The sequence below is a fragment of the Euprymna scolopes genome, chromosome 23, assembly GCF_053919585.1.
Source record: "Euprymna scolopes isolate OS-2025 chromosome 23, ASM5391958v1, whole genome shotgun sequence".
Lineage (NCBI taxonomy): Eukaryota > Metazoa > Mollusca > Cephalopoda > Sepiida > Sepiolidae > Euprymna > Euprymna scolopes.
The window spans coordinates 100,909,858-100,937,608 of record NC_136504.1 but is presented as its reverse complement, the minus strand read 5'-3'; the positions used below and the strand labels follow the sequence as shown (position 1 = coordinate 100,937,608).

The window sequence follows — 27,751 nt, the reverse complement described above, 5'->3', positions numbered from 1 at the left end:
TTCCCTCTTATTTCTTATTCCTTTCTCTCTCTTTCCCTCTTATTTCTTATTCCTTTCTCTCTCTTTCCCTCTTATTTCTTATTCCTTTCTCTCTCTTTCCCTCTTATTTCTTATTCCTTTCTCTCTCTTTCCCTCTTATTTCTTATTCCTTTCTCTCTCTTTCCCTCTTATTTCTTATTCCTTTCTCTCTCTTTCCCTCTTATTTCTTATTCCTTTCTCTCTTTTTCCCTCTTATTTCTTATTCCTTTCTCTCTTTTTCCCTCTTATTTCTTATTCCTTTCTCTCTCTTTCCCTCCTATTTTTTATTCCTTTCTCTCTTTTTCCCTCTTATTTCTTATTCCTTTCTCTCTCTTTCCCTCTTATTTCTTATTCCTTTCTCTCTCTTTCCCTCTTATTTCTTATTCCTTTCTCTCTCTTTCCCTCTTATTTCTTATTCCTTTCTCTCTCTTTCCCTCTTATTTCTTATTCCTTTCTCTCTCTTTCCCTCTTATTTCTTATTCCTTTCTCTCTCTTTCCCTCTTATTTCTTATTCCTTTCTCTCTTTTTCCCTCTTATTTCTTATTCCTTTCTCTCTCTTTCCCTCCTATTTTTTATTCCTTTCTCTCTTTTTCCCTCTTATTTCTTATTCCTTTCTCTCTCTTTCCCTCTTATTTCTTATTCCTTTCTCTCTCTTTCCCTCTTATTTCTTATTCCTTTCTCTCTCTTTCCCTCTTATTTCTTATTCCTTTCTCTCTTTTTCCCTCTTATTTCTTATTCCTTTCTCTCTCTTTCCCTCTTATTTCTTATTCCTTTCTCTCTCTTTCCCTCTTATTTCTTATTCCTTTCTCTCTCTTTCCCTCCTATTTCTTATTCCTTTCTCTCTCTTTCCCTCCTATTTCTTATTCCTTTCTCTCTCTTTCCCTCTTATTTCTTATTCCTTTCTCTCTTTTTCCCTCTTATTTCTTATTCCTTTCTCTCTCTTTCCCTCTTATTTCTTATTCCTTTCTCTCTCTTTCCCTCTTATTTCTTATTCCTTTCTCTCTTTTTCCCTCTTATTTCTTATTCCTTTCTCTCTCTTTCCCTCTTATTTCTTATTCCTTTCTCTCTCTTTCCCTCTTATTTCTTATTCCTTTCTCTCTCTTTCCCTCTTATTTCTTATTCCTTTCTCTCTCTTTCCCTCTTATTTCTTATTCCTTTCTCTCTTTTTCCCTCTTATTTCTTATTCCTTTCTCTCTCTTTCCCTCTTATTTCTTATTCCTTTCCCTCTCTTTCCCTCCTATTTCTTATTCCTTTCTCTCTCTTTCCCTCCTATTTCTTATTCCTTTCTCTCTTTTTCCCTCTTATTTCTTATTCCTTTCTCTCTTTTTCCCTCTTATTTCTTATTCCTTTCTCTCTCTTTCCCTCTTATTTCTTATTCCTTTCTCTTTCCCTCTTATTTCTTATTCCTTTCTCTCTCTTTCCCTCTTATTTCTTATTCCTTTCTCTTTCCCTCTTATTTCTTATTCCTTTCTCTCTCTTTCCCTCTTATTTCTTATTCCTTTCTCTCTCTTTCCCTCTTATTTCTTATTCCTTTCTCTTTCCCTCTTATTTCTTATTCCTTTCTCTCTCTTTCCCTCCTATTTCTTATTCCTTTCTCTCTCTTTCCCTCCTATTTCTTATTCCTTTCTCTCTTTTTCCCTCTTATTTCTTATTCCTTTCTCTCTTTTTCCCTCTTATTTCTTATTCCTTTCTCTCTTTCTCGACGTCTGCCTTCAACGTTTTACCCATCTCTCGTCCTTCTTTTTAACCTTCTATTCCTATCTGTGTCTGGTTTAATATTTTAAACTCCCCCTCGCCCCTGATCACCTTCCAATATTTTTCAAATTTGACTGCTGCTGCTGTTGTCTGATTGGATTTTTTTTCTTTGTGCTTTTTCTATTATCCTTTTTTCCTCATCATAATTATTTCTGTAAAGTCTGACAAAATTGTCAGATCGTTGATATGATTTGGTAATCAAAATGTGTAACTAAGCAGATAAAACGGTAATAAAATTATATATATAACACAAAACAATATGAATGAAAATAAAAATTGAGAAAATTACAATATTTATTAATTCATCAAAAAAAAAACAAAATAAGGAATAAAAAGTTCTTATGATAAAAGAATTTTTTATTATTTTTAATATTTGACAAATTAATATTCTAATTTACTCAATTTTTGTTTGTACACACACACAAATATATATATATATATATATATATATATATATATATATAACAGGTTAAAGGTATTCATGAGTAATAATTAATGAATTTAATAAGATTATTAAGAGTGCTCAATAAAAGAGCAAGATTTTATTAATATATAAACAAATTTACATGTTTGCGACCATGTAAATTTGTTTACATTAATAAAAAATAAAATATATATATATATATATATATATATATATATATATATATATATAAAGCTGAATGTCTTTGTGTGTGTGTCTGGTCACGAATAGGCTCCTATGGTTGACTATCATAGAAAACTGATCACATAATGATAGAAGATGTATCGATACACACGAATGGGTATGTTTGATCTGCCATAATGATGATTCATTAAAATTGTGGGGTCTGCGTATGTGCCTGGTCTACAAAGTATGGAAATAAATTTTAAAATTAAAAAAAAACGTTTACAAGTGTTTTTGATATAGATGTACATAAGAATACTTTGATAAGTATGTTTTAACTTAAATAGGGATGGTATAATAAAATTGTGGGGTATGCATTCGCGCCTGGCCTCCATAGAATGGAAATAGGCACAAACTTTAATAAAAACTTTTCATATCTATTTGCGTAAGTATACTTTCATAATTATGTTTCAGTTTGAAGAAATATGGTATAATAAAATTATAGGGTATTCCTTCGCTCCTAGCCTCCATAGAATGGAAATATGTCACAAAGTTTAACAAGGTTTTTTAATATAGATCCACAGAATATTGTGATGTGTTTCAGTGTGAACAGGTATGGTATAAGAAATTATGGGGTTTATCTATTTTATTTTTACTTTCATCATATTTTGCTTTGGTTTTGATACCCCCAAATTCGAAGCTATCTCTTTACAACCCTTCCTTTTCATAACCTATCATCTATATATATAAAAGCAAAAATGTGTGTATGTATGTATGTGTGTTCGCTTTTTCTGTATGTCAACAAAAGGCTTTTTTCAGAGAAGCGGTCGCTCGCTTAACAACTTTTTAAAACTTTTTATATCACATACAAATCGTAATATCTCACACTTAACAACGAAGCTCGCCCGTCTATTTAATTTGCTCAATTTCAGGAAGATAAATATTCAATATTTGTCACTCGCCGCATGTGGGTCAGTCTTTTTCCTATATCTTAGGGGTGGGGAAAAAAAAGCGTTCAGCAGTAAATGAATACTATCCCGCAGTTGACCTCATTAACTCATTAAAACCGGCACCTGCTAAATCCAACTAATTAAATACATTCAAACGTGTTTCCATTCGCATGTCGCGGTGGGGCAATGGTTAACATCGCACTTTTTTTTTTCACACTTTAATTTACAACTTTGCCTCAAGGGTTCGAGTTCGATCCTCATACTTACTTTTTTTTATTTTTAACCCCCCCCCTACCTCCAAACACCCAGGCAACGCCGGATTCGGGTTTGATCCTCATACTTACTTTTTTTAACCCCCCCCCCCCAACACCCGGGCAACGCTGAGTACCCCTCGCTAGTACTTTCATAAATCAGAGTCCATTTTCTGTAGGTTATTTTTTAACCCAGTTAACGACGGGTACTTTTGCTAGTATATATACACACATACACACACACATATATTTAAATATATGACTAGCAGAAAGACTCGATGTTGCTTGGGATTGAATGATAATTAATGAATGTTTCACACTTCTATATTTTTTTATTATCGTCAAAATCGATGAAATCGCCCATCTTCCAATTAAATCAATTGATTTCCTGCTTTCGTTGAGGACCCATCAAAGTACATCGGGAGGAAGCTTCTTGTGTTTCCCCACAGTGACTTACTCCACAACACATTGTAATCTACATTGCACTGCAGAGAACATACTGTTGATTTTATAAAATTATTTTTAATTCATAATGGTTTGAATTAAAGTTTAAAATGCAAAAGTCAAGTATCACGGTTCAATTGTGTTCTAAACAGAAACATTCATGTAAAACATGCCCGTCAAATCGAAGAACTTACTATTGATTTTATACGTCAGGCCTTTCAACTTGTGTAGTAATAAAACATCTGAAATGCACTTATGATGTTAGACTGTGTAAGGTGTTAACTTTGATCAAAATCACATGTTCCTTCTTTTGTTGGAATTTTTTGGATTATTGATTATTATCAAAGATATGCCAATACAAAACCTATCTAAGAACACTGTCAGTCATATAAAGTACTATTTGCGTGAAATTTCATAAAAATCGGCCCAGCCGTTCGAGTCCATAAAGAATGAACTCACACACGCACACAGTTCCTCTTATATAATAGAGATTATTTCCTTATTCCATGGATTTTCAAAAATTTGTTTTTTCTTCAGCAAATAAGTTTAATATAGACTAGCTACAATTTTCCTGATTAGCACAAAAATTGAAAGTTTCAAAGTTGGAATGTTCAAAGGATTATAAATAGAAATATATTCAGATGCAAAAAAGGATATTCAAATTGATGTCTAAGCATGATGATGCATTTAGACAGTAACAAGATTCAATCAAGGAAGTCAGTTGAAATGTGGTAAAATCCATCAATCTATTACTGGTATGTGCGTGCGTAGATTTGAATATTCAGATTGTATAGATCTATAGTTATTTGAAGGGTTAGGTTGAAAGTTCTGCAGGAAAAACCTTGCAGTTTAGATATTATAGTTTGTGGAGGATTTGTTGATTTTTTAATTTAAAGTTTAGGGATGAAAAGCTGTGATTGGCATCTATATCGTTTCACGTGAAATTTCTATGGTACAAAATGGAATATATATATATATATATATATATATATATATATATATATATATATATATATATATTAGCCAAGATACCTGCGCTTCATGCGGAACTTTGCAGTACACTCAGGTATCCACTTTGCGGGAACCCTTGCAGTAAGTGGATGTCCTAAGATGTAACAAAGAAACCCCAACTTGGTGTGCACCATCTCTAGATGAGAGAGTTTATGAAGAGCTGCATTAAATATGACTTTAACCTTGGCCTTGAAAAATGGTGTGCACTATTCCTTGGTCAGCGACCATCAACATCTTAGGTTTGGTCATGAGCGGTCCAGTGGTGAGGGCTGTAGGAAAATATATATACATAGGCTATAACCTTGACCATTGACCTTTACCTTGGAGTGCATCATACCTAGGTGGGGGACCATTCTCATGCCAGGCTTAGTCATGATCAGTCCAGTGGTGTGGGCTGTACAAGAGTTATACACACAGACACACACGAATGCTACTACTTATATATATATATATATATATATATATATATTAAAAAAGAATAAGTGGAATCATAGTGAATGTTTTCAAAGGCAAGTTTTGCGATATTGTAATTGTTGGCTCTCATCACACAGCCAAACCAGCTGAGCCTACATTCCCTCATCTTGTGTTTAATTGATGTGATGTCGAATCATGTTCAGATTTCCTCATTGCAATCGTGGTCAGGCAGTGTAATTCCAAACATCCAGTAAATCATTTTCATATACATGACAGTGAATGTTCGCTTTGCTATCCTCATTTTCAGTAAGCACATTTCTAAGCATATTATATTTGGATGTTTGATGATATACACTAGTCGTCCGATTCATTTCTCAATGTCATTTTTGTTGGGATCTTTCAAATATTTCTGAATTTATTAGATGAAGATTAATTATTCATATTTATTTGGTTGTTTTTGTTTTACGGCATATCAACCCTTTTCAGGTTATTTAATGCTGAATCCAGTGATTTTGAAGAAAAAGTTTTTAATAGAATATATATATATATTTTTTTTTTTTTCAAGTCAGTTTCTATTTAACCCATAGTTGGGACCCTGACAGGTATTCCCATTCCGGGTCAGAGTGAACCTGGGAACCATGGCAATTAAGGGGTGGCTCCACAGTCCCCAAAGCCCGCAAGCTGGGGCCTCACCATCAGATATAGTTTAAGGTCATATCCAGGACCCATATTATTTTGATTCTTTGGTTGAATATTCTCATCTCGGGTGATATTTTAACCTCTGATCTTCTTCAAGTATATTTTGTCAAACTCTGCATAGAATTTGGAATAGAAGCTTTATTTAAGCCACGATAGTAGCATGTTCTTGTTCCATCTGCCATGACTAAGTAGAAGTCCTAACTAATTCAAAACTGTACAGGCTCCTTCAGTCTTTGACAGAGTATGGATACCCATGAAAGGGTGTCTGCGCATGAAATTTTTGTGGCAGAAGGTTCGCAATCTCTGACCACACCTCTCAAGTCAACATTGTTAAATACCAGTGGCAAGTGAAGTGTATGTATAGGACGACTGGAAACAAATATCAAGATAAGCGGAGAGCACATACAGCGCCTAGAATTCCCAAATGGTGGGGCAGATTGCTGAAACAATCTTTCACTTGGTGCTTGTATTATTTTTTTCTGTGTGTCCGGCAAAGGCTTTTTTCCGGCTTGCTCGCTCATTCTTATAACTTTTTATATGCTACCGAGATCATAATATCTAACGCTTACGAAACGACGTCGTAAATTTCTTCTATTTTTATCTTACAACAAAATTCACGCTGTGAATTTGTTCTCTTTTATTCCTGCTGCTGCTATGGCATGATATTTGACCTAGAAAACCACCTTCGATTTAAATCCTTATTTTTAACTCTTTTTAAAGTCCCTGGCTTTGTGGCATAATGCTATGTCGTCAGACTATTAACTTCAAAGCTTCGGGTTCGAGCCTACCTCCCTCCCAAAACTTTTTCTGTTTTTTGGGGTTTTTTTTTTTTTTGCGTTTTTGTTCATTTTTTTAATACTTAAACAGGGTTATTACTTTTAGTTTCCATCTAACCCCCGCCCCTCCCGCCAATTGAAACATGGTTATTTATGCCATTTTTCGCGTTCGCTGTTTTTTTCTTCTTATTTTTCAGATTTTTTTAAAGAAGTTTTAACATCGTTCGTTTTTGCATCACCTTCGAATTTTTTTGGGGGGGTTTCCATCACATTCACATTTTCTTTTTTAGTTCTTGTTTTTTCGATTTTAAGAAATTTTAATCACGTTCATTTATTGTTTTTTTTATAATATTTAAACAGGGTTGTTACTTCGCTTATTTTTCACACACACCTCTAAACACCCAGGAAACGCCGGGTACTCCCCCTCCCCCGCTAGTCTAATATATAAACAGCAAAATGTGTGTGTGTTATGTCTCGCAAAAACTTTCCACACATGCGACGGATCCGCATGAGATCGATATCGGTTTCAAGCTCAATCCTTTAGACGACAAATATCGAAAAATTGGCTAAAGACTCAACTTCACCCTCAACTGGATAGTTTTGTACAAGGAGGAGTCACTTTTTCGTTGACATTTTTGCAAAGTCATCATACACGCTTGCAATGGCTAACTAGCCTTAATTTGAACAGCAGCGAAGTCGTATGTCACGGTGGCCACAGGAGTTAAGCAGTTTGCTTTGTTTTACCTTTTCCTCCTTTGTGTTACAGATTTGAGCCTGCCTACTTTTTTTTTTTTATTTCGAGATTTGGGGATTTTTTCCTTTTAAAACGAAAACTGAATTATTTTGCTGTTCGCTTAAACTTTTTTAAAAAATTTTTTGCACCTCTCTCCACCCAGGCTGCGCCTTTTTTTTTATCTATATTGACTCCTTACTACACCACCTCTCCACACCCGGGCAACGCCGGGTACTCCCGCTAGTCTTAAATAAAAACAAAGGGAGATAACTAAAAACGTGCAAGATTTATGATGTAATGCCTACCAATTCTTATTCATCGCTTAAAAATGATTTTCTTCAGAAAAATCCAACTACTGAATCAATTTAAGTTATTTTTGGAATATAATATTTTTGTTCTATCATGGTACATACATTGTACAGATTTTTCTTTATTTTTGTATTTTAATATAGGGGGAATTTAGGACAAGAACCTAAAATTGAATTTAACTTGAAAATACTATATAAAAAAATAGCACGGTCCATAAACTACAGAAGTATTCATTTACTGTTGCATATTTGTCTTTTTTGTGTGTGTGGAGAGGGGTAATTCTAAAACAACCCCTCATTTTGTTTTTTTAAGCCCTTCTTTCCTTGTTAACTATACTGCAAAATTGCCAATAATTGTCATCAGCATAACTGACTTTCACTACCAACCTTAAATGGCAGACCTACATCAGATCAGTAATGAAAATCCCTGGAAAAATGGTTGGATCATTCTACTGCTCCAGACAGTATTCCCTTCCTATGTAATCCTCTGCCTACAAATAAGCCAAATCTAATATATAAAAGACTATATTTTTTTTCTTTTTTTTTTTTTTTTAATTACATTTTCACTCCAAACAAGGCACATTGCCACTTTGGTGTAGGGGGGCTACTATCAGGGTCAGCAACTACTGGGGCACTATGTAGGGATTTGGGCAGCAAGATGTCGGTTCACGTTGCATGTCAGTACAGTTAGGGAAGCAGGATCCTGGAATGGAATTCCAGAGTCTAGCGGTTCTGGGGAAGAAACTACTGGAGTAGAAAGATCTTTTACATCTAGGGATCTCTACTGTGTGGGGGTGGGATTTAGCTGCCTGTCGGGTTTGTCGAGGGTGTCTGCGTCATGGAGGCACAAGTGTCTGCAGTTCATCAGAGCATTCACCATTAAAATACTTGTTAAACAAGCAGAGGGATGCAACGTTTCGTCGATGGGACAGAGGCTGAAGCTTAGATGCCAGTTCAGGGCCTATCAGATTGGCGACTCTTTTTTTAACCTTGTCTAGGAGCGAGAGACTAGTAGTAGACACACCAGCCCAGATGTAACAACAATATTCCATACATGGGCAAATGGTGGCCTTATAGAGATACAGGATACTTTCATATCTATCTGTCGGTCTGTCTCCACATTTTCAAACTATCTCCTCGAAAACTAAAAGTTGCAGAGCAGTGCTAGGGGCCTCAAATAATTGGATTTTTTATGGGTCATGCTTTTATGGGTCTTTAGCCGGTTAAAATTGTTTTTGAGGGGTTAAAAATGGATCAAAATTGAAAAAAAAAAAAAATCGTTGAATATTTTGTACATTCATCTTAATTTATTTTTAATCGATTTATATGCCAAATGTCACGTTGATACAGTGGTAACGTCATTAGTTTTGAATGCTACAGTTTTGGTTTCGATTCTAGCTGATGGCACCTAAATACTTTTTTTTTTTTACTTTTGAAATCAGGACTCTATAAATATGTACAAAATCTGGACACATAAAATATCATATTTAAGCATATTTTACGCCCAGGCAAAGCCACCCCCCCTCTTTCCGCTAGTACATCCTAAGATGGATTACTGTTCCTATTTACAATGCCTCCCCACGGGACAGAGTTAGACACCAGGGTCGTTTTTTAACGTGGAGAAAAGGAACAAAAATAAAAATTTTCTCAGTCGTGAAGGATTTCTCCTCCACTGAAAGAGAACAAGAAATTGAAGTGATGGATTACTGTTGCCACATCTGGAAAGCTGCTTAAAGCATCCTTTCCTGCCTTGACAGGTTACAAAACAGTCTTCAAAATCTGCTCCTCCCTATTTTCCTGCTCTATCATTACTTTTATGGTTAGTGTTTGACAGAGTTTCAATCTATGGTGCCACCTGCAAAACAAATACCATCTAAGAAGACCTTATTCAAAATAGACTTCGTAGCCTAATGGGGGGGGATGCCCTTTTCTCTTCCCTGCAACCTCTTTCCCCACAAAAGAAACGTTGCGAACGTGTCTCTGCTTTATTGTTATTTTCATGGCAAGTGTTCATCTGAACTCCAATCTATGACCCTCCCCCCCCCTCGTCAAACTTTCACGAAAAACATTCATCTAGCTGAAACCACTACCAATAATCTCACCCACTCTTTATCTGTGCCTAAACCTAAACGTAGATTCCATGAACAAAGCTTCTTTCTTAGAACTGCACGCCTGTGGATCTCTGTCTGGTTTGCCTGCTTTCCAGCTGACTACAATTTAGTCGTCTTCAAGTCCAATGTAAACAAATTCTTGATGAGCTTAAGTAATCCAATTTACCAAGTTTCTACTACTAACAATTACTATGATATTGTCCCATTGACTACTGTATGCTTATTAACCCTTATCCTCGAGTGGCCTCTGGGTCTTGATAAATGGTGACTCCTATGTAAAAATAAATAAATAAATAAAAATAACTGCCAACAACTTCTTTCACATTATCTATGCCTTTAAGGACACGGAAATTGCATGAGCACAATTTCTTTCTTGGAACTGTCCACCTGTAGGACAATACCGTGAGAATGCTTACAGCTGACTTTAACATGGTCGTTTTCAAGTCGAAGAAAATAAGTTCTTATTAAGCCGTCCTCTCATAATTAAACCCTACCAAAGTCTTACTGTCTACCTAACATTCATTAATCCTTATCCTTCGGTTGCTTCTAGGCCTTGATAAGCGGTGACTCCTAAATAAAATTAAAAAAAAAAAACAACCGTAAATTGCAATGTCGAGAATTAGAGACTTTCATAAGCAGACGACGATTTATTCGAAATTTGAGATGCGCCCCCTAGCGACAACGGGTAACACCAATAACAAAACAAGGGAGACAACTTAAGATGGACAAGAAGTGTAAGAAAAGTAATAAAAAAAGACAATTCAACTTGAAAGAAGTGGAATCTTTTTGATTAAATAAAATCATTCTAGCGAGAATTATTAAAAAATAAATTAAAAAAAAAAAACAACATTAACCATTTGTTTGATTTCAACTAATTACGTTCGGACAGATATTTTAAAATACTTCTTTCAAATAAGCTACCTGTGAAAAGCGTCGCTATAAAACAAAAAAGGAAGAAGGAAGCGCAACTACGAAATGATGGCGATATTTATTTTACGCTCCACATCAAAAACAAAACATAAACGATCACAATTGAAAATTATTGCATGCGCGTGTGTTAATACTTTCATTATTATTTATTTATTAGCGTAAATAAATTTGAATGTTAATTATAGCGACGGATTTTCAAAGAAAATAGAAAAAGAATCCCAGATTTTTTACTGTTTTAGCAACTTTATTAAAAGGGCGGTGAATACAGCGATCACGTAATTCGACTTAAAATAAACACAAATGTTTATCGATTGAATTAAAAACATACTGTGTGAGCTTTAGGTTATAAATAATAAAGTTTTAAATATTTCAAGTCACCAAAGCATAAAAAGGCCATTGTTTATTTTTATTTCTTGAATAAAATAGATGGAAGTGAAGGTATCCTAACGTAATCTTAATATTTATTTTCCTTATCAAACCGAGAAATCTTTAAAAACTTAATGAAAACAAAATTTTAAGAAAATAAACATATTCATTTTTTAAAGATAAAAGAAATTATACGTCTGAAGTGACATTTAGTCGAAAACAAACTTATATTTTTAAAATGATACAAATTAAATGGAAATATTTAGTTTCAGTTTAACAACTTTATCCGTATTCATTTCGGTGTTTAACTGCACTCCACTCTACCGACTTATGCCAAACTAAACCTAAAACTTAAGTTAGGGTTACGTTAAAGTCTGTTTAAAATAAATAAACAGTTTGGTTCGGATTCTGTAGAAGCCCCTTTATTTCTATACGTTTATATAGAAATCAAATTCCGGGTTTGTATTACTGTACACATAGATTCGAAAAAGTTGTCAAAAAACAAATATATAACAAATAAATGTTATCAAAGGCAAGATAAGTTACTTTTCTACCAAACTGGATATATTTTTCGTGTTTTTATTCAATGTAACATATTTATTCAGCTCGAAAAACATAGTGTTTACCGATGTATTGGAAAATTCAAGATGGCGTCCGATTCTCTCTTTAACACGGTAAGTTTGGGAAAAGGTGTTATAAATAAAAACCCAGATAAAATACTGTTAAAAACTCGCTCAATATATGTTACCGTTACATAGGTTGACATATATTCGGATCAATAAGTCTGCATGAGTACCTACAAAAAATACCGTCCAAATTTAGTTTAACCTGGTTCTTATGCACTTGTTACCTTGTTAAATTCAAGTTTTACGATATTTTTAGTTATTATTAAATTGTTAGGTGAAAGTACAGAATAGTTACAGACCATCCCCCTCCAAATGGTAACGTAAGTGTATAAGTACCTTTAACTTAAATATTCTTAGCACGATCCGTATTCTACATTAAGTACCAATAAAAATATAAGCCTTCACAGCTTTAAAAAAAAATATTTGAATTGTAAGGAAATAGTAATTCTTTAATATGAAAGGGGAAAATAGACAGGAAATAGATAAAATTGGGTTTCAAAATAAAATAACAGTTTAAAACGCAGTAAATAAGTAAATACAAACAAAACGTTGATAAATAAAATCAGATTTCGTCTTGAGTGAAAAAAAAAAGGGGGGGGTGAAGCAAAACAAATAAGATTTAAATTTGATATACATATTTTTAGTTTGAAAAAGAAAGGATCTGAATTTTCGTGTTAAATGGGTTTAATATGGAGCGAGGGCACATAAAAATAAACAAGATTATTTTTTTTTTATTATTATTATTAAATTAATCCCCCCCCCCCCACTGTCAATTGGGGCTATGTCAGAGGTCAGAGAGGAGGAAGGGGGGGAAAAACAACATTACAGAAATACTATAAGCGTAAATTTAACAAAAACAAAATTTAAAAATAAATAAATCAGATAAAATATCATGTTTAATCGTCAGTCGATAACATAAAGGAAAAGAGAGATCAAAAGAATGACAGAAAAGAAAATCACTCGAAAAATGTAACTCACGCTTGTCGGCCCGAGCCAAGGTATAAATAAAATGTTAATTCGCAGTGTATTTGTGTTGTGTGTGGGGGGTAACGAGAATTTGATATAATTCGTAATATATGTATAAAAAAAATGTAGGTATAGTTTAGAAATAATAAAGGGTCTGAGTATATAAGCCAAACAAATTGACCAGTTCAAGTAAAAAACATGTAAAAAAAAATCTTAAATGCTGCAACTATGTGGAACCACCGTACGACACCGGTCACATGACACGACACCGGATCGTGACGTCATCAGATCCGGGTAACTATTGGAGTGCTATCAATAATGCCAGAAATCTTCGGGCAAAGATTATAATGTAGTATTTGTTCTGATGTTACACTTAAGTTAATTTGTTCTTAGTTAATCGAAGGGAAACCCTTCTATTCTAAGGTAATTTTTATTTTTGCCTACTTCAAGAGTGCACGTTTTTGAGGAGCTGGTTTTCTCCCACATTAGAAATGACATTATGGCACATTTTGCTTTCGTGGGGAAGCAAATAAATACTAATAATGCCAGAAATAAAAAGTTGTCGGTGCTAAGAAAGACAAAAAACATCTCTGTCTCTATTACTATCTCCTTTTTTTATCTTTCTATCTGCTATCCTTTTTGAAAATAAAATATATGCTTTTTAACTCTTCTTAAAGCGTTTTAACATGTTTCATGAATTCTTTGTTTTTATTGCAAGCTCTATTTCCTATTTGGTTTTATTGAGCTTTTACATCTCGTTAGGATTATTTTATAAATATTAAGTCTTTAATGTTTATAATATATTTTAAGTTTGTATTTTGGTTTTATCTTTGTAAACTTAATTGTAATTGTTATTGCTATCTATTATTATATAAAAGGAACTTTGTCTGTGTGAGTTTGTTCCCTATGAACTCCTAAACAGCTAGGCCGATTTTTTTTTTAATTTCATACAAATGTACTTTATGCGCCTGGCAATGTTCTTAGATAGGTTTTGCGTCGGAATATCTTTCATAAGTAATAATAATCAAAAAAAAATCTAATGAAAGAACAAAAAGGCGATTTTGACTAAGGTTAATACCTAACATCATGAATGCATTTGAGAAGTTTTATTATCGCATAAGCAGAAACGTTGGCATATAAAATTGATAGTAGGTTCTTTGATAGGACAGGGGCGTGTACAAAATAAATGCTTTTGTTTAGAGCACAATTGAATCACAATACATGACTTTTGAATTTTAAACTTGAATTCCATTATATAAAATAATTTTATAAAATTAACTGTAGGTTCTCTACAGTGCAATGTTAACTATATAGCAAATGCTATGCCCAGCTGGAATAAATCTCCGACAGGAACATTTCATAGTGATCACTACTTCAACGGCCACATGTATGAAGAACGTGTAAGTACATGATGCTGTGATGCGACTACATGCATACATAAAACAAAAGGAACTATGTCGCACTCCCTCACGTAGAAACAGTAAACAGGCTGGAACGTTCGAGAGGGCCTGTATTTAAAGATTTTCCTGCCAAAAATCAAGTTACTTTCCTCTTTGATTCCTCATGAATAGCTTATGTTCAGGATAACTCCGTCACTGGGAGACATTAAAACCCTCAACCTGATATTACGTGCAATGGACATGAACTTTAATTCCCATCATGGAAAGTTACTACATCGAACGAGAATTTAAATCTTTCTTTAAACAATTTTATTTCAAACTACTGTTCTTATGATATGCACACGCACACACACACACACACACACACACAAACGCACACACACACACACACACACACATTCCCTTACATGATTTATGGACTGTTTTTCTCAAAAACAACGACATGGACTTTAAGCCCATGTATGGCACTCTGATCATAAAAAATCAGTAATTTCAAACCTTGTGCTATTCGCACAAAAATCCACAATTTCATTAATCCTTCATTATGAACACTCCACACAAGAAAACATTTATGTTGGAACAATCTAAACTAATATTCCTAACACATAAATAAATGTTGTTTATTTCATGTTAATACTGTAATTTTGTGTTTTTTGTCGAGTGCCATTATTTTCCGGATTTCATTTTTATTTTTTATGTAGGGATGTGGATTTGTGAACCTTTTTTATTATTCGGCGTTAAATTATTATTATTCTCGTTAAATTTACTTTTAATGGTCCCACAGATACACTCCTACTCTCAAGTTCAATAAAATTGCAGCACACGCGACCTCAGTTTTAAAAATTGATTAATCCCGATCATGAATTGGTTATCCTACCGAATCACATTTCTTATAAGTGGCGACTCCACCATAAGTCCTAGAACTACAATGTATTGTGAACTAAGTCATTGCAGGGAGGCATGTCAAGCTTCCCCCTGGTGTTCTGTGGTGGGGTCTTAACTAGAGCACACAATTAATCGATTTGATTGAAAATTATCGATTTTACCGATTTCGATGACAATAAAATATGGAAGTGTGAAACATTCGTTGATCCTCATTCAATCCTGGGCAACGTCAGGTCTCCCTACTAGTTTTATATATATATATATATATATATATATATATATATATATATATATATATATATAGTAAGTTATGAAAATATATATGGCAATTAAGTTACACAGAATATTCCCACATTTTATTCTTGTGAGAATTCATCAGATAAGCCTGACGAATTATCACAAGAATGAAACGCAGAATATTCTGTGTAGCTTAATTGCCATATATATTTTCATAACTTACTACCTAGCTCTACCTATGTATTGAGCACTGTTGAAGTAAATACTGAAAAATTTACGCATAAAATTATATCTTCGTATATTAATTTATGTGATTAAATGAAGTAACCATATATATATATATATATATACTAGCATGGGTGCCCGGGTGTTTGGAGGTATGTGTTGGGCAAAAAAAAAAAAAAGTGGTAGTAGGAAGGCAGGCTCGAACCCGTACCGCGAAGGAGGAAAAGAACGGGGAAAAAAATGTGACGTCTTTGCTGTTACAACCACCACCAAACCGGAAGTGACGTAGGTTTAAATTAAGGCTAAACAATCGAAAAGAGGGGATGACTTTCGAAAATATCCGCGAAAAAAAAAGTGACTCCTCCTGTAGAAAAGTGCCCAGTTGAGGGTGAAGATATTAATGTTTTTAGCTAATTTTTCGGTATTTGTCATCAGAAGGGTCGAACTTCAAAACGATAATGATCTTGTGAAAATCCGTCGCCTCTGTCGAAAGTTTTAGGCAGACATGCAAACATACCTACATACATTTATATATTGGTAGCTCAAATTTTCGACCCAAACCAATTAAAAAGCTTGCCCTATCTCTGAATACCCTTTATATAAAATTTCAAATGCTTTGACCAGAAATTGTCTGAGTAATTTGGTAGAGACCGTAGAGGGAAAAAATTTTTTAACTTTAACCCCTATTATGACCCCTTAACATTTATTGTTTTGGGCTCAAATCAAGTTATTAAGTTAGATCCATGTCCAAGGAACCTATATCTAAAATTTCAAGTGTTTATACCCAAAATTGTCGGAGGAGTTTGGTAGAGTTCTCAAAGGTCAAATCGTTGAACTTTGACCCCTTAACAACCAAATTTCTGGCCGAAAACGGATTACAAAGATTTTCCCAAATCTCAGTACCCTGTATATCAAATTTTGAGTCTGTAAACTGAAAATTGGCAGAGTTGACCTGAACTTGCTGGACTACTTCGTTTGGTCATACGTCGAGAACATCACCAACATGACCTCCCACAATACCAAAGCCAGCCTGATTGCTGCCATATTTGCTGAGTATTCACCGAACTCTTGCCGACGCTTGTGGAAAAAACATGCTCCCAGTTCCGGATGGAAGGACGGCTACATTGAATAGATGTCAGTTGCCTGAATTGATTTTTTCAATAAAAATTTTAAAATAAAGCTGTAGTGTTGTTTTCTTTAGGGCGACAAATTCATCGTTCCACCCTGTATTTATACCAATCCTCTATGAAGCTCGATGTAACTACAGAGCATATACAAATAAATGACAAAACAACTCCAAATTCCAAAATGTTGTCCATCTGACAGTTTATTTATTTCAGCATGTTAAAATGTTAAATTCTTGACAGCACCTGTTTCATAGCGCAGAAGCATTCAAGTAATTATTATATCAATTTTTTAATCTTTTCCACCCTGACCCATCGGAAAAATAAGAATTCATTAACTTTAAAAGAAAATAAAAAGAATATGGGCATGATTACATAAATTTTTGTCATATATATATATATATATATATATATATATATATATATATATATATATAGTCTTGGAAGTTTTTAACTTTTAAAACTACACAAAAAAAAATTATTATTTTTTATCATTCGTTAGAAAACTATTTAGTCAGTAAGTCATTCAATCACCTGCAATCACTGCATCAACTTGCTCTCTCGAATTCACTATAGTACCAGTAATAATTGATTTTTTAACGGATCATCAGTTGTTTACCATGAAACACTGTTTCAGGGATTTAAAAACAAAACCGTATATTACATCATGGCCCCCCCCCAGCAGTGTTGATCAAACACCACCTCCCTTAATCTTAGGAAAAAAGCATGTTACAAATATTAGATCTAGTTTGCTATTCTAAATTACTTTATCTAACCTATTCATGTTATAAAAATGAATTTCTTACCTGTGAGATTCATCTGTTTCCAAATTCAAAATGGATATATTTTTTAATTTACCAGTTATAAGATTAGGATTAAGCCATTTGACTACTTATCACCCCCAATGAAAAGCTTCTAAAGTTACTATAAAAATTGTCGAATTTTGGATTCAATCAGTTCGCCGCCATCTTTGTTACTGGCAATTACACTCAGGATCGTACTACACTGCTTCGTCACTACCATCTCTGCGCAACATAATGTCTCAACACTTAACACTGTCTGATCCTCCACCTTGCACCCCTGTTAATTATTTTGGTCTCATTCCACAAAAATAGCGGTCGATTCATGATTAGTATTTTGTATATTTATATTTTTATTTATTGAAAATTAAATATACATAAAGGTTAAAAATATTTATACATATACACATATTTTTTTTTATATATATACATTACTAATAAAGTTTTGTATTTCCTTTATTAATATATTCCTGTTAATTTTATACGATTCAAAAGCACCAGGATAATGAACAAATGCTTTATTTAACTGTTTAAATATTTTAGTTTTATCCCCACCTTGTTTTATCATCCTTATTACTAAGCTAGAGACTGGTGGCATAAAATCTATTAATTTTAAAGTAACGCGAGCTATTCTCAAAAACTCTGACATAATAGTTCCATAAAACATAAAAACAAGGCAGGTACTATCTTTATGCGGCATATGCAATATTTGAAAGGGGAAAGAGTTTCTTTTATCAAATATTTTATAAAGAAAAATCCCATCCTCAAATTTATATCTAAATCCAGAAATGTAGCCTGTTGTCCTCTATGTTCACAATTCAATTCTAACTCCTTTGGATATGTAAGATTTTGATCTTTTTCAAATTCATCATTATCATTTATACATATAAGGTCATCTATATATATATATACACTTGTGCCCGATATTATTCATACCCCTCGGATCTTTGAGATTTCTATAAGAATATTGCTCAAACCAGAAGGTAGACAATATTAAAGGGATTTCAAACAATAAATCAAGCATAAGCATTTAATTTAAACTCAACAAATAAATAAATTATGCAAGTTTGAAACATTATACAAAGAAAAACAATAATGGCACTAGTTCAAAATTATTCATACCTCTCTTACTAATAGTCAATAGCATGCCCTTTATTCTTAATAACTGCCTGTAACCGTTTGGGATATTTATCAACAAGGTTTTTACAAGCATCAACACTGATTTTTGACCATTCTTCAATGCAGTAGTTCTCCAAATCCCTCAAATTTCTAGGTTTCCGCTTTTTAACCTCAGTTTTCAATATGTGCCAGAGGTTTTCGATAGGGTTCAGGTCGGGACTCTGGCTAGGCCATTTCAAAACATTAATTTGATTATCCTCAAACCATTTCTTGACTATTTTGGCAGTATGTTTTGGATCATTATCCTGTTGAAGGACCCAGTTTGGTCCTAAATGGAGCTTCTCCGCATCCTGTCTAATGTTTTTCTTGAGTATCTCCAAATATTGCTCCTTCTTCATGGTTCCATCTATCTTGACCAAACTACCTGGACCACTAGCCGAAAAGGAGCTCCAAAACATTAGGCTACCACCACCATGTTTCACCGTGGGTATGGTGTTCTTTGGGTTGTAAGCTTCTCCTTTCTTCCTTCAAACGTAAGAAGCATCCATATGGCCAAACAATTCAATTTTTGTTTCGTCAGTCCACAAAATACTTGGGAAAACGGACTCTGGAGAATTCACATGGGTCCTAGCAAACTTTAGACGTGCTGCAATGTGTTTTCCGGTGTGCAATGGAGTCCTTCTTGGTCTTCTTCCTTTCAGACCATTTTCATGCAGAGTCCTTTGCAATGTTTGCCTTGATATTTTTATGCCAGAAGACTCCAGATTTTCTAAAATGTCCTTATTAGTGGTGGTTGGATTTGCATTAACACTTCTTACAATATTCCTGGTGGCTCTAGCAGACAGTTTCCTTTTTCTTCCTCTACCAATCAAGTTGTTTGTTGTGTGGTGGCTCTGGAATTTTTTGATGATGCTCTGTACTGTTGCTGTAGGGACCTCAAATTTCTTGAAAATTGACTTGTAACCTAAACCATCCTTATGTGAATTCACAATTCTATTTATTTTAGTCCTAAGATCATTACTAAGCTCTTTTTTCTTCCCCATTCTAATAATTTTTATTCTTTTATTGGTTCTCAGTTGATATCATTTTAATTTCTGAAAAATGCAAAAAACGAAATGAAATTAATCAAAGGTTGTATAAAAGCATTCAAAATAAGAATCAAACAGAAAACAAACAGTCAGAAACTCGATTAATACTGAAAAAATAAGGGGGTATGATTATTTTTGAACATTGCAGATTTTATAAATAGCTGTATATTTCTTTTATTACAAGTATCCCGAGATTTTAAAATGACGAAAATGATCAGAAGAGGTTTATTAAGAATATGTATCAATATGGACGTAAACAATAAATTCTTACAAAAGTTACACCTAATAAACTCAATTTTCAAGGGGGGTATGAATAATATCGGGCACAACTGTATATATATATATATATATATATATATATATATATATATATATATATATATATAACTAGTTAGCTACCCGGCATTGCCCAATCGTACAATATACTTAAACATGATAGTTTAATTTATGCAGATTATGCATGTACTATTATGGAATTAATCCTTTATTGATTATTATATATTATGAGGAATAATTTTCCTTGTAGACTAATTTGCAAAAAAAAATTATTAAATAATAATGATGATGTCGTCTGTGTTTGTTTACAATATCACGTCAGCTGATATTTGGGCTTGACGATCTTAAACATAGTCACTCTTCTCTCAAAGATAATAAAGAAGAATTTTTACAGGGGAATATTTTACATTACACCGACCAAGGGAAATAATTTTATTATATATTTCTTCGTCAAATAGATAATTGTGTAGAAGCTAGCTTTTCAAGTAAGATTTACTATTGATAAAAATATGATAATATTTTTTATATATATATATATATATATATATATATATATATATATATATATATATATATATGTATATATAATGATTTTCCACAGCCGAACCAATGTCGCAGCCTACAAAAGCCAAGAAAATCAACAAACCAGAAGTCCAAGACTCGAGTTTCGCCCTCATTTGGGTTCATCAGTTAGTCATATCCGCTCCCAGGATTTGAAACCTGAAACTCTTGCATGCTAGGCGAGCACTTTACCAACTGAGCAAACACGCCACACACACAAGAAAGTCTATTAACTTACACAGATTAAGCAACCCGCGGCACAGATCCGACAGTGGAAAGAACCTACCTCATATCGAACAAGGGACGAGATATCAAACTAGCTTTAACCCAAGCCAACGTCTCACCAGTAGGAATTTTATATACTCGAACATTGTTTTGGCTGTGGAAAATCATTATATATATATTCTCTCACACTTTCTGAACAATATATATATATATATATATATATATATATATATATATATATATATATATATATATATATATATATATATATATTGTTACATCTCCTATCCAGTATCAAGCACTTTGGTTATCTTCAATCCATGCATAAAAATTTGTATGTAATGTGAAAAATGGAGTGTTATAGGATTTTGCAAAATCACTCGTGGATTTTGGAGTCAGTCTCCATTCTTTTATGCAGACCTTCTCTCTGTCAACAGAAGGAGTTCGTTAGATCATTAGACTTATTTGGGGATATATTTTAACTCTCCCCTTTTCCCCCACTTTTACATATATTTTATATAATTGTATATATTTTATTTTACTCGTATTCCCACCCTTCCTTCCTTTTTTTTTTTTTTCCTCTCCCTCGGTAAAATTTACATGCACACCCCATTAAGTCTGTTCTTGCGAGATATTTTATTTATTTATTTATTTATTTATTTTTCTATGATCAACGATAACTCTTGATGAGTCTATTGATGAAAGGGGCCCTTCAGGTTTTGCCAGCTATTTTCTTTAAAGCAATATATATATATATATATATATATATATATATATATATATTATCACTTGTTTTTGTCTTTTTCTCAACACCAACAACTTTCCTTTTATTGCATTGTGATAATACTTTGCTAAATATATATTACACACAATGTTTCAAGAAAAGTACATCTCATTTTATATTTTATATTTTCTGGTGCTTGAGCAGAATAGTGGATTTTGAAACAAGTGCATTTCAATTAAAAATATTATTACATACTATATGTCAAAATTAGTAAAATTACAAAAATTATAAAAAATGATCCAGTAGAAAAATAAGTACAAGTAAAATTAGAATTTATCAAATTATTGAGTTTTATCATTAAAGTACTAAAGTTGAGGAGTCCTTAAAATCTTGTTATTTATGACAAACTGACTTACCTCCCTTGCTTTCCTTAACGTCTGCCATTAAAACAATACAAAATCTTCGACCATTAATATCTGCGTTTTATTTCTGAAAAATAGATGAAGCACATCTTCTACTGGATCATTTTTTTTTTTTTGTAATTTTTTCGAATTTATACTAATTTCGATATGACACATAACTATGTAATAATGTTTTCACTTGAAATGTGTTTGCTTCAAAATCTGCCATTCTGCACAAGCACCTATTTTCCTTTTCCTTTTCTTCTTTTTTAAACTTTGATCTTGGGCCCCCAAGCTACAGTTAGATTTGTAGGTCCTGCTTGGTGCCCCAGAGGTACTCCACCCAGGCATTATGTCTCCCATTTCTGGAAACATAAAAGAAGGGATTAGTTACCATCTTAGTACTAGTACATATTTTGAACAGGACGTATTAAAGTGTCAGCTCAGGTTTGTCCGGAATCTGACGTAAAACACTGATCAGCTAATCAAAATGTGGCAACGAGCAGACGACTTTTGGATAAATATTGGATGAAAAAAAATAGTTGTTATATGTAAACAATGGACAACAGTATAATCAATTTAGCAGAACAAGTAGTAGAACAAAAGAAACATGACAAAAACACGTACACCCTTCTTATATGGATGTGCGTCTTCTCATTGAGTGGTTCCAATATGAGTGATTGATTTATTAAAACGTTGTATTAGAAACTGCAAATCTTTTTTTTTTATTATTAGTTTGATAATCTGGTAGATTAGTGTCCAAGAAAACTTAAGTAAAATTTCTTTCTTTTAAATTTGTGTTCCATTAATTTTAGCAATTCTGGACGGAGTAAAGAGTAAAAAAAAATTGAAAAAAAGGACAAAAAGAAAAAAATTATAAGGTTGAGAAGTGTCTCGTACATGTCCACCAAAAAAAAAAAATTGATAAATAAAAATATTACAATAGTGTTTTTTTATTATTTTTTTAAATTTTTTATTGTAATTTGCGTCCGAAGAATTTTTCTTTTATTTTTGTTTCGTACCATTCCTAAGATTTGTTCAACGATGCTCGGCATAATCTGGCCATTTACTTCAGGTTCTAAGCAAACCCAAGTGGACAGTATACACTAGTATCATCATCTCTTGTTGCCATTTACTTACAAGGACAGAGTTAGACACAGAGTTGTTGTTTTTTTACATAGGGATAATTCAACTCTCCAAAAAGAGGGCACTTTGGATTGGGACAAAAATAAAATTTGATTGACTCTAAAAACATTTCGATACTCGTGCAGAATATAAGCCATGTTATTTTTTAGATAGGATTTTCAAGTTAACTTCAATCTTTACAGTATCTTTTATTTACTAAATTGTTAGGTGAAAGTACAAAATAGTTCAGAAAAAGTCACTTCTCTTCCTTATATTAAGAATAGCTTTCTAACTAATATTATTATTTCAGCACAGTCTGTATTCTGCATAAGTACAAGGATCGCTTCTTAACTGACCGAAGATAGAAAAGATAAAGTGTAGTATCAAAACAGATACTACACGTTCTGCTTAGCCAAAATATTATGGATAAGCCATTCCTCTCATCAGTTTATCTCCGATCACTTGAGACGCCACTACTGGTGAATGCTGACTAGTCCAATCAAGGCAATGTATCAGCCTGAAAATCTTGAATAGTGATTAGTACATAGTTTGGTTAGACAACACAGACATGTTATCAGTTGCATAGTGGTACGTTAAGTTGTGGTAGATTAGAAATTGATATGTGAGACAAGAAGACAAGAAGAACAAGCTGATATGCGAGGGCAGTTTCAAATGTAAAGCCTCCTATTTTTTATTTTTGGTGCAACTGCGCCATAATAGTGAAAATCAGAAAATGAAAAAGATTGATTAAAAAAAAAAATGGTATCTACTAGCTTTTCGTGTCACTTTCAACTAAAAGCAATGATATCTACTTAATAGGCATGTCAGAAGTACTTTAATATTACCTCACTATTTAAAAAAAACATGAGTTTTTTATCATAAAAGCCCCTCGTCATATTTCTTTGGATATATGTAACAAGGGAAGTAACTCAATTATGCTAAAAACAAGGCATTTATGATTGTTAACTTATTAAAAAATTTATTAAAAAGATTAGCAATAGTTACATGCTATTTACCTCCCCTTGGAACTCTCCGGTGTTTTTTTAGCCAAACATTCTATTTTTGCTAATTTTCGTCAAAAAATGTTTCCTTTGATAATTTTTTTTCTACCTCATCTTTTTGCATAATTTTTGGATATTTCCATTACTGTGACATGACAATTAAGTAGAACTCATCAGTTTGCCTTGAAATTCATTAGTGAAAAGTTCGAATTTATCTATTATGGTGCAGTTGCATTTTATTTTTTTTAACTCAAAAAGTTGAAGAGTTATGAAGATGGAAGATGCCATTAAAACGAGCGACTTTCGTGCTCCAGAATTTATTTTTCTGCATGGTCGCTACGTATATTCTCAATGCACGTTTACCAGCGATGAACGATGGCTGTGCATGGGCGTCTAGACTGCGCTTTATTGTACGAGGATCGTTCCAAAAGTAAAACCTCCTATTTTTTTTTAACTCAAAACGTTGAAGAGCTATGAAGTTCCGTTGTGTGTGTGTGTGTGTGTGTGTGTGTGTGTGTGTGTGTGGGTGTGTGGGTGTGTGTGTGTGTGTGTGTGTGTGTGTGCTGTTAGCTTACCTTCTGTTCAGCTTTGGCAGACTATGGATAGCCACTGAATGGTGCTTGCACATGGAATTTTGTGGCAAGAGTTGCGCAATCTCCAACCACACCTCTTCTGGGTCGGCATTGTTTTAATTCCAGTTGCAAGTATATATAAGTTCAGCACGACTAGAAACTTCAGCCTCTGTCCCATCAATGAAATGCTGCATCCCTCTGCCTGTTCTACAAGTACTTTAACGGTGAATGCTCTGACGAACTGCAAGCACTTGTGCCCCCTCAACGTAAATACCCTCGACAAACCCGACAAGCAGCAAAATCCCACCCCTTCATCGTAGAAATCCCTAGATGTAAGAGAGCCTTCTACTCCAGTAGTTTCTTCCCCAGAACCGCTAGACTTTGAAATTCCCTTCTGGGTCCCTGCTTCCCCAACTGTACTGACATGCAGAAGTTCAAATGTAACGTGAACTGACATCTTGCTGCCCAACTCCCTACACAGTACCCCTGATGCTTATGTACCTGATAGTAGCCCCCTACAACAAAGTGACAATGTGCCTTGTTTGGGGTGAAAATGCAATTAAAAAAAAAAAAAACAATGTCAAAATAAGCAGAGAGCACATACAGTGTATTCCCAATATAGTATATATATATATATATATATATATATATATATATATATATATATATATATATATATATAGTATTCCCAAATAGTCACCCATCTGGTACTGGCTAGGCTCATCATAACTTAACTGGTGAGAACCGGTGTATAAACATGATTATGCTATATATGGATATATAGCAGCAGGCTTAAAAACATTTCAATATGGGGAATTCCAGTCTTCTGAAATGAGCGTTGGAGAGATGATGCAGATCGCAGGTGTCACCTGGAAGAACTCTGAATTTCTGTTCACCAAGACACTGTTTTATAGGCTAGTTTAATTTTACACAAGATTTTTTACTTTTGGAGTTTGAAAATGATTTTTATTGGTTGGAAAATATATTGAGTTCACACGTTCCTGTGAAAACTGACTTGCTTTTGAAGTGAAAGAGTAAGAAGTAATTAGTTCGAATCGCATCTTTATTGACTATCATAAAGAAGGGAAAAGGAAAGAAAAGGAAAAAGTAAGCTGAACGAACAAAGAAAGTTTACAACCGGCGTTTCAAAAGTAATTCCTTCCATTTTTATTCCGCCCAAATGGATCAGAAAAGATTCCAAATTTCATTGTTATGATGACTGGACCTATGCATTCATGGCATGAAAGTTTCATCTTTCTGTTGCAGATATTGACGTTACTAAACTCTAAGAGAGCAACCCCTGTCAAGGATATGCACCAGAATTAGAGATGCATCATTGAATTTTGGGCAAAGTGCATTGAGGATAATGGTGACTATGTAGAGAAAATAAATTCTGGGGTACAAAAGGTCACACATTTTAATGATACCACTCCCATCTTCATAGCTCTTCAACTTTTTGAGTTAAAAAATAGGAGGCTTTACTTTTGGAACAACTCCCATACTTTATTATTATTATTATTACATATTATATACATTTTAATTGTATATTGAAACTTAATACCTAGCTACTGGAATAGTTTCTATAATTTGATACGAGTTGCCTTCAATAAGTTTCCAGACTTTTTATTTTACAGATATTTCAAATTGTCATAGACTATTGAAAATTCAGTATTTTATTGCTATATATCTTATCGGATGACTAGCCAGTTTTTATGATTTCAAGCTCAAATGAACAGCTAAAGTGGGAATTGGAATACACCTACTAAAGCCTGATTGTCACAGCTGATGAATTTTAAAAATGCAATCTGGATGTGAGGACACTTTAGAAGAACGATAGGCAATAAAATTCTGTTTTAAACTTGGAAAAATGTCACAGAAACATATGGAATGCTTCAGATTGCTTTTGGAGCAGCTTGTATGAATCAGGCATCAGTTTTTGAGTGGCATAAGAGATTCAAGGAAGGCAGGCAGTCTATGAGGGATGATGAGAGAAGTGGGAGGAGTAAGAAATTCAGAACACTAGAGTTGATTGGCCAAATAAAGAATTTCATAAAAAAGGATCATCGTGTGTCTATAGAGACAATAAGTGCACAGTTTGATGTCAGTGTGGGAACTGTGCACAAATTATTCACGAGGAACTAAATATGCGAAAGATGTGTGCGAATGCACCAGCCCACCACTTCATCCTTGTCACAGATTATTTGACTAAGATGGGCATTAAGACAGTTCCTCACTCTTTCTATAGTCCAGAACTATAGTCCCTGTGACTTTTAGTTATTCCCTAAGCTCAAGGAAAACCTTAGAAGCTGTCGTTATGAGACAATTGAGAAGATGAAAGAGGCTGTGATTACTATCGATTACTATATTGTCCTTTTGACTGCTGTACATTCTTTAACCTTTATCCTTGAGTGGCCTATTGGCCTTGATAAGTGGTGCCGCCTACGTAAAAAAAACAACAAAAAAAAAACAAAAAAAAAAAACAAGGGTCATTGACACGCTCACACAAGAGGACATGCATGGGGCATTCCAGAAGTTGTTGGAGCAGTACAGCAAGTGCATTACAACCGGAGGAGATTACTTCAAAGAAGACAAGAGTTTCATGTGTGTATTATCAATAAAAGTGCCAGTACAAAAAAGTCTGGAAACTTATTGAAGGCACCTTGTAGTTAACACTTTTTATTGATTTTGCTGCCTTTTAATTATAAAAATCAAAAGACAAACAAAAATCCAAAGACAAACAGCATTTTCTCTCCATTCTGATAACTTCCCTTTTGAGTGGCTTCCGGGACTTGATAAATGGTGACCACCGTGTAAAAAAAAAAAAAAAAAAAAAATTTCGTTAACACTTGGGACCCACACGTTGTATGTAGACATTTACAAGGAAACAAAGACAAGGAAACAATTCAACTCACTTTTTTTTCAGTTGAAACAACAGACATTTATTTACAGGTACTTCCAGCATAACACCTGGTTTCTTGTTCAAAAGTCTTCTTGTACTTCAATGTGCTTAACAAGACTCTGCTGTGTCGAACACGTGATACTCT

General features: G+C 33.5%; 1 protein-coding gene across 3 annotated transcripts in view; it reads right to left on the bottom strand.

Annotated features, from left to right (window-relative positions):
• The window catches only part of LOC145246071 (uncharacterized), a 114,186-nt gene extending 100,959 nt beyond the window's left edge, over window positions 1-13,227 (bottom strand). The window contains exon 1 of one of the 3 annotated variants that reach the window (XM_080107918.1): window positions 12,957-13,227. The gene's annotated coding sequence lies outside the window, so the exon portion shown is untranslated. The remainder of the gene's footprint in view (window positions 1-12,956) is intronic. The other 2 variants (XM_080107919.1, XM_080107917.1) reach the window with 2 other exon arrangements.
• Between the last annotated feature and the right edge of the window lie 14,524 nt (window positions 13,228-27,751).